Here is a 5,892-nt window from a genome sequence, read left to right as displayed (position 1 = left end):
TTTTTTCTTTATTACTACTACTACTACTACTACTACTAGTACTACTATTATTGTTATTGTTGTCATTGTTGTTATTGTTATTGTTGTCATTGTTGTTATTGTTATTTTTGTTGTATTATTGTTACTTGTAATTTATACAATTAACCTCCCTGTGGTTCGACCCCGGTCGTGCCGGGTTATTTATTACTTCGACATTCTTGCACTTGGGAGAAGACATCAATCTTTTCTCAAATTCCCTTACAGACCTCCTCAAATTCCCTTAAATGCAAGTATAGATTTTCTAAATCTAAGCCATAAAAAGAAGGTAAAAGTTGACACTTGTTTAGGAGGAAAAACTATGTATAAGGATGCACCTGTTTTCAGCCATATTTTCTGAAAATGATGAGGATACCCTATAAAATCTACCACTTAATTACATGACCACTGATTTGTACTTAAAAATGCATTTTTATCTAGGTTTTATATCATCATTTTGCACTTGAAATATCAATAACTCCTTAACCAAAGCATGTTTTATAATAATATATCTAATAATATAAGATACCTTTAATTTGTGGTAAATGTTCATCTTAAATGCAGGCCTATCACATAAATAAAAGGGTTAATTGGTGAGTTTAAGTTCTGAAATTGGAAGGACAAAGAGATGGCCAAACTTAGAAAAGAGATATCGGTGCAATCCAAACCGGAATACTGTTCGGTAATTGAGTCATATCTGGAGCTACAGATCTCAGATTTAGGTCCAATTTATATGGATGGAAAGGTAAGACATAGGTCTACAACTTTCATTAGAGGTCTAATTTCAAAAAGGCTATTTTCAAGTCCAAATTATAGCAACAACCAAGAAGTTCAAATATGTCCTATAGCCTAGACATTGTTTAGTGTTCAGCCTATATCTTGAGATCTAGAAGTCCAAATGACCTTAAATGTTTTTTTAATGAAAAGCTAAGATAATTTCCTAGAAAGTTTGCTTCATATTATGATGTTATCAATGACATTTTATTCAAACAAGAGAATATAAGGATTGTCACCAAGTCAAGAGTTGACCACCTTATAAATGTCCAAAAGAATATATATATATATATAGAGAGAGAGAGAGAGAGAATTGATGACTCGACTATTGCTGCCGATTTTTGAATCGGCAACGACGCAATTATTTTTAAATTATCTTAAGGAGCTGGAGGGAGGGGTAAAACCAGTTTTAGATAGACCAAAACAAGGATAAGAACACATTTAAACCAACCCCCAAACAACCCACCTCATTTAATAGGGAGTATAAATACAAGAAGGAGAGAGAGAGGATGATCCATCCTCTTCCTAAAGTTGTCTCCAGCAGCTGCATGTCGACCTTCCCTTCCTCTTTTCCAACAGAAACCTAAACCAAACCAGTAGAGAGTGCTTTGTGAACGTGTGAGGGAAAAATAAGACCTTGAGGGAAGATTTGGACAGCTGCCTAGAGGAAAGGAAAAAGAGGGCTGGAAACGTGAGAGGAAGAAGAAGAAGGAGAACCAGCAGGAGAAGAGAAAGAATAGTGTCAAACCTTCCTCAAACATAGTTAGATTCAAAAAGCATAGGTCATGAAACTCCCTTCCTCTTCTCCTTAAGACTAGAAATAGAAATGAAGAAGAAAAACCCTAAGAAAAATGACCTAAGACCTAAGCTAGCTGTGAAGGAAACTGAAATTAACTAGGAGGACAAGGAAACAGAAATGAAATTGATGGTTTCAATGTGTGTGTTCTGCTGGAATTTATTAAAAAATTATATGTAGTAAGTGATGGTTTTCAATGTGTGTGTTATATTGAAATTTTGTTGAAGGATTATGTGCTGAAATTGATGGTTTCAATGTGTGTGTTCTGCTAGAACTTAGTGACAGTGTATATGCTGGGGTTGTTATAGTATATGTGGTGTGTGTTCATGCCAAAATGTGTGTTGTGTAGCGCAACTGTGATTCGCTACCAAAATTGAGTTGTCTGCAGCGAATTGTTGATTCGCTGCCGAAACTGAGTCTTCTACAGCAAATTAGTATTCGTTATCGAATTGTGTATTGTGCAACAAAATTGTGATTCGCTGCCGAAACTGTGTCAGCTACATGTGTTGTGCAACGAAATTGTGATTTGCTGTTGAAACTGAGTCTTCTGCAGCGAATTAGCATTGGCTGCTAAATTGTATATTGTGTAGCAAAATCATGATTTGTTACCGAAACTGTGTCGGCTACGTGTGTTGTGCAACAAAACTATGATTCGCTATCGAAACTGAGTCTTCTACAGCGAATTAGCATTAGCTGCCAAATTGTGTGTTGGGCAATGAAACTGTGATTCGCTGCCGAAACTGTGTCGGCTACGTGTGTTGTGCAACAAAACTATGATTCGCTATCGAAACTGAGTCTTCTGCAGCGGATTAGCATTCGCTGCCGAATTGTATATTGTGCAGTGACATCGTGATTCACTGCCGAAACTATGTCGACGGCAGCAAATTAGCATTTGCTGCCGAATTGTATATTGTGCAGTGAAATCGTGATTCACTGCCGAAACTATGTCGACTGCAGCAAATTAGCATTTACTGCTGAAACTGAGTTGTCCATAGCGAATTTGTGATTTGCTACCGAAACTGAGCCTTCTGCAATGAATTAGCATTCGCTACCGAATTGTATATTGTGCAGCAAAATCGTGACTCACTATTGAAACTATGTCGGCTATGTGTGTTGAGCAGCGAAATTGTGATTTGCTGCCGAAACCGAGTCTTTTGCAGCAAATTAGCATTTGCTGCTGAATTGTGTATTGTGCAGCGAAATTGTGATTCGTTGCCAAAACTAAGTCTTCTGTAGCGAATTAGCATTCGCTGCTGAATTGTGTGTTCTGCAACAAATTTGTGATTTGCTGTTGAAATTGTGTCGTCTGCAGCGAATTAACAATTTGCTACCGAGTGGCGTGTTTTGCAGTGAATTTGCGATTTGCTGCTATAGTGGAGTTGTCTGCAACAAATTGCTGCCAAAGTTGAGTTGGCTGCAGCGAAATTGTGATTCACTGCCGAAGCTGAGTTGTCTGCTACAAGTTAGCATTTTCTACTGAAACTGTGGCGCCAGTAACAAAACAGTTCTCGCTGCCGAAGTGGCTGCTTGCAGCGAACCAGTTCTCGTTGCCGATTTCTACAATAAGCCTCCTAGGCAGAAATGACTTAAATGCTAGTAACAATTTCATGGTATGATGTTGTAAAATGTGGATCACTTGAATAAGAACATATGAACTCTTGAAATAAGTGTGGGGACTAATGTGATTCAAAAATAGAAATGTACTAATTTGTGACCATTGATGTCTTAGGTGGTGCGGTCAGGATTGGACCATCACCAAGACAAGAACAACTCACAAGTGGAGCATGTAGGTGACTTGCACCTTCCTTTTCATACGTTAAAATAATGAGATATTTTAACATGAATGTTACCATAATGGGTTAGAATAAATATTAGATTGTCAAACGTTTAAATGTTGTCAAATGGTTGAATAGCTTCAGCTAATGGCATCTGAAGGAATGACCAGGATAAGGGAATGATTAGCCTCAGCTAATGGCATCCGAAGGGATGACAGGGACAAACAACTGATTAGCCTCGACTAATGGCATCCGAAGGGATAACCAAGACAAAGGAATGATTAGTCTCGGCTAATGGCATTCGAAGGGATGACTAGGACAAACAACTAATTAGCCTCGGTATCTTTGAAAACAAATCCATCAATTATTTTCAACCAAGTTATTGTTAATTTAATTTCTCTTGAGTTTTTTTTTTTTTACTTATCTTAATTTCCAGATCTAGCTCTCTGTGGATATGACCTCGATCTTACCGAGTTAATTGCTACATCGCACACTCGTGCACTTGCGAGTTAAAACAAGCCGATCATAAAAAGCGGTCAAGCATATACCAAGTACATGAAGAAACTATAAATATCATACATCAAACATGGAATAATGTTAATGTTTCATTAATCTGCCGGATCATTTAACTATCATTATTATTAAAAAGCAATTGCATTCTCTTAAATGTTTTGTACTACAGTAGGGACATCACATCAACGAGATGCCTAGGAAGCCCGATACACGGGAACCTACTTTTGCAAGGAATCATATAGTTGCATCCTAAATCACGATGTATTTTATATGAATCAATGTATTAAATGTATAAATTTTATTGGATCCTTTTGTTAAATTTGTGATGAATATTATTAGGATAGGAATGTAAACTCATGTCTTTGTATGTATATTATAATGTGAATTGCTAATCATGCAAAAATAATATTATGTGTTTATGTAAGATTCACTTTTAAATGGAATGTTGAATGTCGTTGATGTATGCATTGTATCTTGATGCTGTGAGGAAATAGATTTGCCAATTACTGACATGATGTGTGTCAAGTAAAAACAATAAATAAATTTAAGGTTGTTTGGGGCTTGAAAAGCCAGGTTGTTACACACCCACTCATCAATTAGTCATCAAATCAATAGTTTCTAATTTTGGCTTATAAAAAGAGGCATTTGCCATGCATTTAGGTATCCTAGTTTCCAAATCAAGATCATGCTCTTGCTTGCTCTCTTTGTATTGCTTATGTTTTACTTTCATTAATATCAAGTTTATGCCTTTCATTTCGTTTCCTTTACTTAATTAACTTTTATCTTATTTTGTTTATTTATTTTTCTTTCTTTCATTATGTTTAGTTAAGTTTATTATGTCAAGGTAAAAAGGTTACACTTATGGTGTAAAAATAAGTATAGTGTAAACTCAACATGGACCTTAATGTTTGATACTAATATGTTTTGTATTTGTTATCTTGTTCACTTTTAATACTTTGCTTGTTAAATGGTTAATCTAGATTTATGTTGTATAACACTTGGTACAACAAATACTTGACACTTTCATAGCCCATACTGTATGGTATAATTGACACCTATGCTATGAAAGGAACTTGATTTGTTGTTAACATAAGTTATAATTATAAATGCCTAACAACATTTACAGGTATTGGCATTATTCGAATATGATAACTAATGTAATCATGTTAACAAGTTATAATCTGATTGGAACCTCTTTTGTGTGTGGTTTTCAATTGAATATTAAGAGTTCATACTATGCTTATTTGACATACCATTAGTGGATCCTCTAACCTTGACATTTGTTGTTATCATTGTTTAATCCTTACATAAATATTCCATCTCAAAGCTCCCATCATCATCATCTTCTTCTTCTTCTTCTTTATTATTATTATTAGTATTAATATTATTATTATAATTATTATACTATTATTATTGTTGTTGTTGTGGATTTGTTGCTGCTGTGTTATTGTTATTTATAATTTATACGATTAATCTCACAAACATTAAAATCCATGTTGAGTTTATACTATTCTTATTCTTACACCGTTAGTGTTACCTTTTCACCTTGACATAATAAACTTAACTAAAAATAATCCAATAGGGAAATATAAATAAACAAGATTAGAACATAAATAAGATAGAAGCTAACTAAGTGAATGAAAGTAAAAGAAAGGCATAAACAAGATATTAATGAAAGTAAAACTTAAGCATTACAAAAAAAGAAGGAGCAAGAACATGATCTTGATTTGAAAACAAAGATGCCTAAATGCATGAAAAATACATCCTTTTATAGGCCAAAATTGGGAACTATTGATTTAATGACTAATTGTTAAGTGGATGGTGACATCTTTACTTGGTGACAATCCTTATCTTCTTGTCTGAATAAAACATCATTAATAACATCAGAATTTAAACCAGACCTCTATATGAAAGTTCTAGGAAATTGTCTCATCTTTATAGGAAAAAATAATAAAGGTCATTTGGACTTCTAGAACTCAAGATATAGGCTAAATACTGAATAGTGTTCGGGCTACAGGA

This window comes from Populus euphratica, unplaced genomic scaffold (assembly GCF_000495115.2).
Source record: "Populus euphratica unplaced genomic scaffold, PopEup_1.0 scaffold839.1, whole genome shotgun sequence".
NCBI lineage: Eukaryota > Viridiplantae > Streptophyta > Magnoliopsida > Malpighiales > Salicaceae > Populus > Populus euphratica.
Note: the sequence above shows the minus strand (reverse complement) of the source record.